This window comes from Pararge aegeria, chromosome 24 (assembly GCF_905163445.1).
Source record: "Pararge aegeria chromosome 24, ilParAegt1.1, whole genome shotgun sequence".
In the NCBI taxonomy this organism is placed as follows: Eukaryota; Metazoa; Arthropoda; class Insecta; order Lepidoptera; family Nymphalidae; genus Pararge; species Pararge aegeria.
In genome coordinates, this window is record NC_053203.1 from 12732746 (window position 1) to 12746782 (window position 14037).

Consider the following 14037-nt stretch of genomic DNA (forward strand, 5'->3'; position numbering starts at 1 on the left):
CAATTTAAATGTATTCCGCCTAACCGACCGACCACTACTTCCAATATTTTCTCTTCCTCGCGAGCGTTTGCATTCTTTAACGTACAGAAATTGATAAGTGGTTGTGAGTGTCGATTTTAGCATAATATAGGTTTATAACCTACTTTTTTTTAAATATTATAAAAGCAAAAGTGTGTCTGTGTATTTACCTATGTTTGGCTCCTCCGCTCAATCGATCCTGATTAAGTAAGCCACAGAGACAGCTTGCACCCAGTCTGACAGTGGAGGCGCACAAAACAACAAGTGTCAAGTAAAATAGAAAATTCTCTGAACTGAAGTTCAGGAGCTGTTCTGGCTTTTCCAAGTTTACATTAATTTTTAACTTTGCGATAACATTTACGACCTGTTTACATTAACGGTATGTGAAGAGTCTGAACGCATATAATTGCGTGTGATAACGGTCGATCTTACGAAAACAATTTAAATCCAATTCAACCAATCCGTACCGCTTTTTTATTTAAGAATACGCAGTAGTAGGTACTTAGCATTAATTTGGCATGCAAGAAATAGTACCTACCTTAACCCTGTACGGCGGCGTGTATACAGAGATAAGCAGGAAGCGGGCGGACGATTTAAAATTGTCAAAATCCCCAGTACGAGTTATAAAAACTTAGATGTACTCCATTTACATCTGAACGCTTCGTGCATAGTGCATACCCTGTGCATCCATTTATGCACGAGTCTGACTGTAACAGTGTAATACGCGACATCTAAGCATAAAATACTAGTACCCATATTTTTATGTTTCACGAAAAACACACGAATTGTTATAAATATACTTTCTACCCACTTTTTGCACCGTTCGCGTTGCGTCGTTGCTGCGTAAAGGTTGCTGCGCAAAACATCAAACTAACTTTCGCATTTACGATACGATAAGTAGGATATTACATGGTTATACGTAAATTACAATTACATAAAAATTATAAGACTCCGCCCAGAAAGCCATCCGTCCGTCTCTCTTTTTGATTTTTGAGTTAATTGGGTAAGTTTTGGCTTTCAGTTTAGTTCTAATTTTTTGTCTTAAATTTTTGTTTTACTATAATTTTGCCACTGTAATGACACTGTTGACACTGATGATACTGTTGACACTGTATCTTCAAACTTGTTAACTATTGATGTAACCTGACGATACACGATTGCATACTAGTACCGTTGCATAGCTGTGGTAGCCCATGAGTGGGTTTGACGTATGCTAAACGCTTACCATTTGAAATATGTCGTATTTACATTTGTTTATTTCTATAAAACTTTGCCCATAATAAATTAATAAATGAACCTCTCAAATAGTTATGAAGTCGTCACTTAATTATTTGGGAGGTAAGTGAAGTGAAACTCCCTACAACGGAAAAGTTAGTCGGTTGAGAGGAGGCGCGACGGCAAATATTTTGACATTATTTATGAAAATTCCTGTCAAATGTATTCCGATTATAAATACATTTACGTGGACTGGTTCCTAAGTCACATTATGGCTGGCTGCAAGATAGTAATTATTTTAATAACTAATTACCGATCTAATTGCCGGTACCTAATGGTTTGAGCTCTTGTAGAGTCATTATTATAAGTAAACCGCCTTACCGTATAAGTAAAACGTAAAATACAGAAAAATAGTAACAATCTATTGATAAATATTTTCAACAATAGCCTCTCTCGTTGGAAAAACTTGGCTATATCTATAAAGAATACTATATGAATAGAGTTAGAGATATAGAAAAATGTAATAAAAATTTCCAAGTCCACTCTTTACTAGCCGATTGTTCTATTCCGAGTTATTCGCTGCTGAGGAGTTCCCTCCTCCGTCCCCGTGACTTTATGAGATCCGTGGACAAATTAAAATGGTTCAACTGGACTATTATTAGACTAGTATCAGCCAAATAACCCACATCCTTTCTCATAGCGGAGGTGGATAGTGTTCAGACCCACCACCCTAGATGGTATTAATATCAGGAAGTAATTATCACCATTACCAATGTATGACTCAATGTACCACTCTCTGAGGCACTGAGTGAAGATACGCGCTGGAATAGAACCTCTAAAGTGTTACAACTGATATATGTTGAGGCAACACGTTGGTAGACTCAGGGCACTTGCGGGATGTGTTGCTCTGTTATTTTATACTCTGGATGTCTATTTAACCATCAAATTCCCTTTTCAAATTAAAAAAAAGAATCGATTATGGCTTGTCGTCGTAAAGTCTGTGCGACTATTATGCGGCAGAGAATTTGATACCTCTTGAATATAACACAATTAACTGTCAATATTATTTCGAAAAAATTGAGTTCAAGTCCACAAGGGAAAACGCACTTCAGTAAAGTCGAAGTTAAAACCATTTTTTATTCAAGAAGGTACTTTTGATGCTCAAATTATATCTTATTCGGTAAGACGATGCTGTAGACTTCATTCGGTATCTTGAAACTGCGTGCGAGGGTACCAAACGTGCCGTCTAAGAAGCCTACAACAAACTTGTCTGGGTGCATTCTATGCTAAATGCTTCAGAAGAAGGGCAGGTCTATAAATATAGAGAAATGATCGTAAAAGTTGTTTGTGAGTGCAAGGCAAGGCGCGGTCGCGGGAGTCGTGCCGAGCTGCGTCACGACTCACGCTTGCCGGTAAACACCTCTCGCCGCGCTGGGACGTTGCAGATGGCACTAATTCCCCGATGCACTGTGGATATTTGTTGAATACATGTTGTGGAGTCCTCCTAGTAAGCATCAAAATACACAAAGGTATTTTGATGCAGGAAGCCTCACTCTTCCAAAATTGAGGCTCATGTACCTACAGGCGACCTGTAATGCATAATATTATAGCATAATAATATAGACCGATTGCCATTGTAAAACTACTGAAGTCATCAGTAGGCATCTTATCGTTTTGAGTCTTTCTACAAGACTGTGATCCACTTTATATCTTGTAATAGTACAGGCGTAAAATACCCTCTTGAAGTATAAAAGGTAAAAAAAGGTAAAAGTCTTGAAGGTAAAGAATAAAACTATTGATGACTTTCATCAATAGTTTTATTCTTTACCAGTGAAAAATTAAAATGTATCGTAAGATTTAATTCAAAATATACAAATTGAAAATGCAAAAAATCCCCGACTTTCCATAGATTATTGAGTACATTATTCTACTAGTCAAGCCCTTTCATTTGATACCAATATTGAGGGAGTAAAAAAATATCGACACTTTGTGGCGGCGGCCATCTTGGGGCTAAAACACTCCCAAATGATTCACCTTTCAAACAAAAAAAAAAACTAAATCCTTATCAGTGCGTCCGTTCGGCTAATACGATGCCACAGACAGACATACACGCACACAATCAGACTCTTCAAACTTATAACACTCTATCGTTTTTTTAAACTAGTTAAAAGCGTGCTCAGTTCAGTTATACTTAGGGAAGAGTGGAAGATATTTCATTCAACTAAAAAATTTTTGCGAACTTAAAATTAATCCTAATAATTATACAAGGCACTTAGATACGTTATAATGATAGTTAAACTAAATATAGAACTATCGTAATTCAAACTTTTCATTAAAAAAATTAAGAAATTAAATTAGAAAATAAACATGAATAGAAATGTGACGCTTGTCGGTCTGATTTATAACCTCCTCGTTTTCAAAGTTGCTTAACCAACCGCTCATAATTTTGTATAATCAGTACACAGACGGACAGTATAAGGACTTATATAAAGCATCGTCGGCGGAGCAGCGCGTTGAATGGCCGCAATCTGCCACAATGTGAGTCGTACGTACCGCGTGAGTTGAGGTTGCGAGTCCTTGGCAGCTGATGGATTTGACCGCTCGCGGTTTTCTGTGTTCATTACCGCTCCCCTCGATCGTCCGTCTTCATTTAGTGCACAATAAAGACTACTAACGTGTTGTCCATTTTCTACTGACTCTAGATAGCACCTATTTTAAACTTAGATTTTTTTTATCCGGGTTACAAAAAACCTAGAACCCGCCGCGGACTAAGGGACGGATCGAGAATCGAGCCTCTAGCGTCTGGTTCTGGGGGTCTCTAGATGTCCTTTTATTATGAAACTCAAAAGTATGTTTATTAAGTAAGAAAGTGGTAGTTTTAGATTTTAGAATTGATGGCTCCGTAGGTAGGTGTGAAATATACAAACAAAGTTGCCGTATATAAGTTGCTCTGTCCGGTTGGTTTGTCTAGTCAGGTCTAGTACAGATTAGATTAGGTAAGATTACCATAAGTAAGATTGCAGTCCAGAGTAACTTTTAAAAAGTCTGACGATCGATCACCACATAGATAATATTGTCCGCCCTCCTTAAAAATATGTGTAGGTATACAGAACTGTTTATTTCTTTGTATTAGCATCACATTGGTTACGTTTAGTTTTCGCCCCGGGCTACTGGGCTAAGACGCCACTGACTAAACCTTATTTGCAAAATTCTCTTATCTAACTTAAAAAAAACATTGCAAAGCAACTTCATCTGCTTGTTAAATATTCGTCTTTAAATTCTCGTGCTTGTTAATAATCGGTTTTGAAAAATTAATGATAGTGTCTTCAGAACACCTGTTAATTTTGTTGTTTTATTTACTTACTAAGGTTAAAGGGTAAAGAGTAACCAGTTTATGTAGTTTAAATGAGGTTTTATAGGTAAAAAGAGCTTGATAATATACTTATGATAAGTCAAAATACTTAAATTAAAAATATTTATTAAATAAAACACAGATTTAGCAGTTAACAAGTTGTTCTTACATACAATGAAATAAACAATTAAACTTTCGCATTTATAATATGAGTATGGATTATTTATGAGAAGTTTTTTTAACAACTTCGTCATCGTTATTGTTTTTCAACGATTCATCTAAAGTTAATACAAATGCAGCTCATCTAGCAAAATTGATGAACCCAAGAAATTGTAGTTTTTAGGAGGTAAAAGTGTCCACCGTATGCTTTTTTGTTTACGACACTAATCTCGTGACAGTTCCACCACTAAAACATCTAGTGACACCTCGCTTATTAAAATCTATGCATCCCTAGAGGTTGTAGGCCTAGGTATTAAAGAATTATTATTATTTTCGGTGAAACATAGACATTTGTGACATCACTCACCCTTGGGCAAAAATAGAACTCATGACCTCGCTATGGCTTTGAGTTAATTTGTGCCTTGTCCTAAAAGATGAAGTAACAATTGCAACAAAATCAAGAAGCCATTGTATTCCTGTAAGACTTCTGATTGGCTGGTGACGCTCTTGTAAGTGGTCTCCGCTTTAACGGCGGCTGATGTACTGGTCACGGCAACTGGCCCCCTGCTGGATTCCCATTACCTGTTGACCCAATGGGGCGTGATAACAGGACCTTAAAAAAGATCTAGGATCAATACCCTATAATCCCAGGCTCTCCAATGTTGTAGCTAGTCATCGTCATCATCTTGGTTACCATTATGTCATATGAAATTTTACTATCGGGTAATGCTGCTGATTCCTCTGCGGTTTTTACAAACGCCGTAGGAACGGTTTGATTTGTTGGGATAAAAAGCCAAAGTTACTCTTATGCCCGTATTAACTAACCCGGCAGGCAATTCCCATATAACGCCTAATCTAAGGATTTAAAGGAAGATTCCCAGCCATATATAAACCGTCCACCAATAGTTATCACCTAAGTGTTTGTGAAACGTTTTTTTTCTATAGAAATGGCCTTAATCATTCGATTAACGTGATAATTATGGTTAGTGAAAACGGCCATTAGACCTTTCAACTAACTCTAAGCCCAAAAACAAGTTGATTTTTTGCTTAGTTAAGGCGTGAAGGAACAACAAACATACAAACAAACAAACACATCATTTTCTTTTAAATATTAGTTACGATTAAAATGCTCGGTCATCGCAGACAGGCTGGCGTGTGTTTAGTTTTTACTAATCCGATAAGTAGCGCTATAAAGATCGTACCTATATCAATATGACCTAAGAACTTTGCCACAGGGAGCACGTTATCAGTAATTAACTTATCACTGATCAGCAGCTCTCACTTCAACTACGTAGTTCGTACTATTGTTTACTGTCTTTTAATTGCGACGAGCTGGCAAACTGCGACCGGCAACCGTTATGCAACGAGTCAAGATTACGCTTTTAACTAAAATGCAATCATGGAACGTCTTCACACGCGCAATTAATTGCTTCATGAAGTTATTTATAATGTGATATATTATTATTATAGTCTGTTTATACATACTAATTAACAATAAACTATCCATGGATATCTTGGAGATGTCTCTGAGAAAGTTCAAAGTTTGTATTAAACGTAAGCTATTAGAAATTTCCTATTATAGTATAAAGGACTACGTAAGCGATGTAAAAGCTTAGGTGTGAATTATTGCTCTAACCAGGTTGCTCTTCTAATAATTTTAAATAACAATGTGAGGTGGTGATAACAAAAAGAACACCTACCTAAGTTTGTTGTGGGCTGCTTTTTAGACCAGGTCGTGTTAGCAACTCTCGTAACTATAGTTTTAAGTTTACAAAATATATACTTAGTTATCGCCATAATTGCATTACCTTTATTAGTGTAGGTACTCATTTCTCATCATAAGTGTACTGTGACATATATTTTACCACCATGATGTAGTATTTGTGAAAAACGACATCGTACTTAGATTTTTTAATTTTATTGAAAAAAACACTTATAGCCACTATTTTTGTTCATCTTTTCAAAAACATGTAGATTCTCGTAATTCAGATAATGATGCGACAAGGCGCATACAGTGTCGAGCCCGCACTGGAAAGCGCAATGATGGTAGGCTCCCAACAAGGTGGGCACAAAAGAGCTTCGTCCAGCAGTTGAGATGATGACAATTATATAATTTGACCTTCCTTAACATCACGTTAAGCGGTGATAGCGCATTGGGTTAAGAGCTCGACTTCACTTTCGGGGGACCGTGTTCGAATCCCAGACGCACCTCTGACTTTTCGAAATAATGTGCGTTTTAAGTAATTAATATATCACTTGCTTCAACGGTGAAGGAAAACATCGCGGGGAAACGTGCCGGTAAGTTTTACATAATGTTCTCACAGGTGTGTGGAGTGAGGAGTCCACCAATTTGCACCGAGCCAGCGTGGCGGACTACGGCTTTAACCCCTTCTCATTTTGGGAGGAGACCCGTACTCTGGAGGGGGCCGGTAATGGGTTCAAAATTCAAAATTCAAAATTCATTTATTTCAAGTAGGCCTAATATAAGCACTTTTGAAACGTCAAGTCTGTCTGTTTGTAGTGATTCTACCACCGGTTCGGAAGGCAGATTCTACCGAGAAGAAGCCGGCAAGAAACTCAGCAGTTGCTCTTTTCCAACATCAACAATTTACATTTTGCATTTTAACATTCATTTTTCTATCTTGTGAGAGCTGAAAGCGGAGCCGGAAGCTTCCAAGCAACCTTGTCTTAAAAAAATTCATCAATTGTATAGTAACCTCGCTGTAATAAGTGTGTTTTAACAAATTCTTTAAACTTGTGCATTGGCAGGTCCAAAATCACCTTAGGAATCATATTATAAAAGCGTATACTCAATCCCACAAATGTCTGTACCTTACGCAGACGATATGCAGATGACACTAATTTATGACCATTTCTTGTAAGTCGACTGTTTATGTCCACTTTTTGTTTATAAATACTAATATGTTGTCTTACAAATACTATATTGTTATAAATATATTGTGAAGCTACAGTAAGTATGCCTATTTCTTTAAACTTCTCACGGAGGGATTCGCGTGATTTAAGTTTATATATTGACCGTACAGCTCTTTTCTGCAATATAAATATAGTTTCGATATCAGCTGCTTTACCCCATAACAAGATTCCATAGGACATAACACTATGAAAGTACGCAAAATAAACTAGCCTAGCTATTTCAACGTCAGTAATCTGTCTAATTTGTCTGACTGCGTAGGCAGCCGAGCTTAGTTTACCCGCTAGTGAATCTATATGGGCACCCCACTGTAGCTTATTATCCAAGGTCACGCCCAGAAAAACTGTGGAAGTCTCTATTCTTAGTGATTCACCATTTATCATTATATTTTTATCAATTTTCTTTACATTTGGTAAGATAAATTCGACACACTTTGTTTTTTTTGCATTTAAAAGTAAGTTGTTAACTGTATACCAGTGCGACACATGCGACATAACACGGTTTACTTCGTCAGAGTTATCTTCACTCCTATCAGTCTTAAAAATTAGAGATGTATCATCTGCAAACAATACTATGTCGCATGTTCCACTGACATGGTACGGTAGATCATTTATATACACTAAAAATAGAAAAGGACCCAAAATCGAGCCTTGTGGGACACCCATTGAGGTATTTGAACCCTGAGACTTTGCATCATTTATGCAAACTCTTTGGGTTCTATTGCTGAGATAAGAGGCAACCAAATTTAGTGCAACGTTTTGGATACCATAGTGGCTTAGCTTAAGAAGCAAGGTTTTGTGATCAACACAATCGAAAGCTTTAGATAGATCACAAAAAACACCCATGGCGTTCTGTGAACATTCCCAGGCATCATAAACATGTTTTATAAGTTTAGCGCCTGCGTCCGTTGTGCTACGACCTTTAGTAAAGCCATACTGCTCAGGGTGTAGTAAGTTATTTACATTAAAATGATATAAAAGTTGATTTAATATAATTTTTTCAAATATCTTACTAAGAGCTGGTAAGATTGAGATAGGTCTGTAATTATTTATATCATTTTTATTACCAGATTTAAATAGAGGAATGAGTTGGTTGATTTTCACGTCGCTTTATTTCTGAAACAAAGTAATAGAATCACAAAGTGCAATTTCATCAGTGCTATAATTTTTGGAAAATAATAAGGCACACTGATGTTGATAAAATACTTCATCAATAGCCTATAACAGTCCACTGCTGGGCTAAATGGAGGGTTTGACCACCACGCTGTCCGCTAGCCAGGTGGGTTAGTGAGCGCAGTAGATGGCAATAGTAGCTCCGTAGAATCTACAAGTATAAAATACTCCGATAAAATACTTAGGCAATATTTAAATCTGGAAAGCATTTCTCGCAACCTATAATTATAAAGCAGTCATGTAGGGACGCGCCCCACATTCGTTTCTGGGTCAGTATCAAGTGCACAGACATGTGACAAATAAAAAATGACTTCCTATGTGATGAAGTAGGTCGCCTCCAGGACTTTCAATCTTGCGAGTTGCAATATTGGCTCGCTTGTTCTCGGATGTACTTATGAATAGTCTTAAGACCTCGAGTCGAGTTATTAGCCTAACCTACTATAGTTACAATTCTAAACTATTATTTTCAACTATAGGCTAAATTTTAAGCACTTTTAAAACGTTAAGTCTGTCTGTTTGTGGCGAGTCTACGGGTAAGGTAAATATACTTTAAAAGTTTAAAGTCTAACTGAATTACTTTTTTCAAATTCTGTCTTATTTAACATTCAATATGAAAAGCGAGGTGTGCTTAGGTGACGTTGTCAGTCTGTGTATCTGTTACGTTTTGACGCTCCTAAGAATAGACCGATTTAAATGCAACAGGTTTTGATTAACGTACTAATGGATAATACTACTTTTTGAAATCAGTAAAAACTAGAGGTTGATTCCATGACGCACAATTACTACGTTAGCAATTCTCTACTGAAGACGCTCTGGAGTCGGAGCGAACCGTGTGTACTCTACACACGGTTAGAGTACACAGCGGTGCGTTTATTGGACGGACGAGCTCTTATCTGCCCGGAGTTCATCGTTATTTGTTTGGTGTTTGTTTCTGCAGCGTCAGGGTCGAACGCCTGTTTGTTTTCCAAATTAAATTTATTAGTTTCCGTTCATTCTCGTCATTTAGTGAATTTAAAAAATGCTCCCAAGAACTTCCATTCATGAATTTATGTATGTGTAAAGGTATTTCAATCACACAGCCGATAATTTTGTTACACATAAAGATTATATAATGCACTAGCAGGTGCCCGCGTCTTCGTCCGTTTGTTTAGGTTTTTAAAGAATCTGGTCGGAACCGTTTATTTAACCGGGTTTAAAATTATGTACTGTATACCTATCTCCAGGATGCTATATCTATGCAAAATTTTCTAAATAAAAATAGGTAAAATAACACTATTTTTCAACCATCAGTATATATACCCCTGTGCATTTTCGGAATACAAAGTATTATATGCCCTAAGCCTATTTTTGTAATAAATTCGATGAAGATCGGCAAAGATTGAGTCAAACATAGAACAAACAGACAGACCAACTTTTCACTCCATTTAATAATGTACTGCTAAAAGCAGCACCAATAATTTGTGCACCGTGTAATGTCTCTAGGACCAGCGGTTTAGGCTGTGCGTTGCTTTTTCAGTCATATGCTCTCAACATATCGTTTGCAAAATTGGTTGGCCTTTTTCAAAAGCAGAAACTCCCTGGTGCAAGGGTACTTTGTAACAAAGCGGGAGGTCTCAGGTTCGCTTAACATATTCTGACAGATCATTGACAAGTAAGTCCCTCAAATTCGTGTGAACAGATTATTTTTTATTAAAACAGTTTCGAGCGACTGATGCAACCCCGACGCGATTGCGACATTGTGCGTAGCGAGATACATCATACAACAGATAAGTATCAGGGACCGTCTGGTTACACCCGCCCCGCGCCCCGCACCCCGCACCCCGCCGCTTATCAGCAGAGGTCGCCGATTGCCGCTATCTGGAGGCGCGACCCGGCGATATCTCACAAACAAGCTGAAAATCTTGCATATCTACATTACACGAGCATTATTGTATTAACTGTCCTCTACCCTGGTGGGGTGGCTCGTTGATTGAACGCTTAACTTCGCGCATCCATTTTGTGCCATAAAATTTGGTTAGCCGAGTCGACAAAACAGTGAACACTTAGTGATAACTCCGACGCCACATTCTTAGAGTGAGTTTAGAGTTACTTTAATATTTTTAAGCACCTTTTATGCTTATATGCATCTATTTTTTTTTAATTTAGTTAAATTACAGTGTAGCGTCGTTTGATAAATAATCAGACTGGTCGGTGTCTGCTACACGTACGAAAAGTAATCATGTAATTTAAACCATCTTCATGTTGAAATTGCAAAATTGGGATAAATAGGGATTTGTATTCTCTGCAGGCTGAATATCAGCATCTGCGGGAGGGCATACTAATGTTCACTAGTTCTTTTTTATATTATACTTTAGTAAGCTGCAACACATTTTTTTTCTCAAACTGAAGGAAATTGAATTGAAACGAATTGCATTCTTAGTTACGTAGGCAAGTTACCGCTAAATCAGTTAAAGCCTCAACATAATGCTGTAGCGCTACTTTTCACGCGTAGCACTTTGTAGGTGTGAAGGCGCAATAGCTATGCAGCTTAACTCTTTGACTCTTTATTCTTTGCCCTCTACCGAAAAAGATGAAGAGGGTCAATGACAACTAAATGAGAACTACTGGGCTTGTTTGGGCCAACTACCTACTTTTTTGTTTTGAATAAAACTTAAATAAGAAGTTACCTGTCTGCTATCACGAAAGTGGTCGATTTTAATAAATTAATCGGTTTTATTTCCTTACATAATCTACTATAGCATTAAGTCCTTTATTCCATGGCGCCTTATTTTTATGTTATTATAGGTGTATCGTTTTTTTGGCCGAATAAATGATATTTTATTTTATTTATATTTAATAGTTTGCATTACAAACACTTTATTCATTCGAAAGAGATATGTTAGAAGAGCGTAGAACTGCGTACAATAGGAATTGATTCCCCGTTCGCCCGGAGCGTCCAGTGACGCAGCAGGGACTAGGGGGGTATAATTGGCGGGAGGAAATGCATTGAGGAACAGCGCAGTGGCGTTGCACTGCCATATCCTTCAATTACGAACAGTAGTGTACTTAACAAGATTTGCTCGCTCGCAATAGAGGAGTCCATTTCGCATATCAAACTCGGTATCGTCAAAGTAAAAATGGACCTAATGTGACTCTGCTTCCTTACATCGCGCGGAAAATTCGCGCTTCGCGATTACTTTGGCCAGAAAGTTACGTATTTGACACTAGAGGTATGCGTTGAGCCTTTATAGCTGAACTATACAGGGTGTGGATGCGTGCGAAATCGTAGTGTGGGATACCATTCGGTGATTCGATTGCAACGTAGTGTGGGATACCATTCGGTGATTCGATTGCAACGTAGTGTGGGATACCATTCGGTGATTCGATTGCAACGTAGTGTGGGATACCATTCGGTGATTCGATTGCAACGTAGTGTGGGATACCATTCGGTGATTCGATTGCAACGTAGTGTGGGATACCATTCGGTGATTCGATTGCAACGTAGTGTGGGATACCATTCGGTGATTCGATTGCAACGTAGTGTGGGATACCATTCGGTGATTCGATTGCAACGTAGTGTGGGATACCATTCGGTGATTCGATTGCAACGTAGTGTGGGATACCATTCGGTGATTCGATTGCAACGTAGTGTGGGATACCATTCGGTGATTCGATTGCAACGTAGTGTGGGATACCATTCGGTGATTCGATTGCAACGTAGTGTGGGATACCATTCGGTGATTCGATTGCAACGTAGTGTGGGATACCATTCGGTGATTCGATTGCAACGTAGTGTGGGATACCATTCGGTGATTCGATAGCAGTTTAAAGTATCGTATAGTTTATAATATTAGGAATGATTATAGGATTATTTTTCAACTCAACATTAAACACGTTTTTCCGTGTTCTTCGTTTAGAAAGTTTTTACTAAGTTTAAACTGTTGATAATAACCATGTGACCGAAACTAAAACTTCCTCTGCATGTGTAAATAGCTAATAAGCAGTAGCGTGCATAGTTATAACTCGTACTGGAGATTTTCTCCATTTTATATCATCTGCATACCCTCTACGCACGCCACTGCTAATAAGTCAACCAACTTTTGTGATTTCGATGAATCAATCATAGTGTAGGCTCAAGCAATTCAAGTGCGAGTGTCGCGCGTTATCGCGTTGGGAATCTTGGTGGCAAATGGTAATCCGCCGTCGCCTGATACCGTCGTTAATTGATTACTGGTTCCATTATCGTTTCCACCAGCGCACCTGCTCGCACGTTTTAGTCCCTATCAGGACCAATCGTTCAATCGGCGCAGCGTCTTCGTCGGCGTAGACGAGGTCCCCGACTACTGACGTCATGCGGAATAATCACCATCCGAAGCCCCTTAGCTCCAATCGTTGCCTGAACCGAGGTTCGGCTGGGGCGCCCTCAGACCGACAATTTTTCGAGCCACGCCACGTGAGGCACGCAAGCAAGCCCACGCTACGCTATTAAAATCATTAGGGTTAATCAGCTACACATAATCCAAAAAAAGGAAACGTTTTAGTGTTTCTGAAGACGGCTGGGTTGTCATAGAAATACTTGTCCTACCAGCCTGTCCCTAATGTCTAAGGATCTCTAGCTGCAAAGTAAGCGAGGCTTGTGTTATGGGTAGGTACTAAGATAGCTGATGAAAATTTTATGAATATAATACACATAAATACTTAAAATTTATAGATAAATACCCAGACACTGAAACTAATCATCAGAACTTTTGAATTTGAATTGTTAATATAGTTGGCGAACAAAGTGAAACCATAGTCGGAAAACATCTCCTAAAATCAGAGCAACAATTCTCAGGGCATCGTGCATACAAGATGCATACAAGATGCATACAAGATGCATACAAGATGCATACAAGATGCATACAAGGCCCGCCCAATGTCCTTCAACATTAGACTTCGGTATTAAGCCTCATGTGTCTGTAATCGAAGTAATCATTTTCTGGCTTACGATATCGATATGGCCACTTTCAGCTTCGTATTAGAGCTATGTCGAAATTGGGGTAGGTAATATTCACAAGATAGAAAAATTCTAATCTGTAAAATAATGTTGAAAGAGAGCAATCTGCTGAGTTCCTGGGCAGCCTCTTCTCGGTAGATCTGCCTACGAAACCGGTGGTAGAGTCGCTTCAAATAGACTGACTGGAAGTTACAAAATCGCTTGCAATCTAGGC

The 14037-nt window shown here is 38.2% G+C and overlaps 1 protein-coding gene across 3 annotated transcripts in view; it reads left to right on the forward strand.

Annotated features, from left to right (window-relative positions):
* LOC120634588 (hexokinase HKDC1-like) overlaps positions 1-14037 on the forward strand; it is a 42522-nt gene that overhangs the window by 4383 nt on the left and 24102 nt on the right. For 2 of the 3 annotated variants that reach the window (XM_039905314.1, XM_039905315.1), the window contains exon 1: positions 10725-10921. The exons of the other annotated variant lie outside the window; for it this stretch is intronic. The gene's annotated coding sequence lies outside the window, so the exon portion shown is untranslated. Of the gene's footprint in view, positions 1-10724; positions 10922-14037 lie in introns of those variants that run through there. 3 annotated transcript variants of the gene reach the window in all.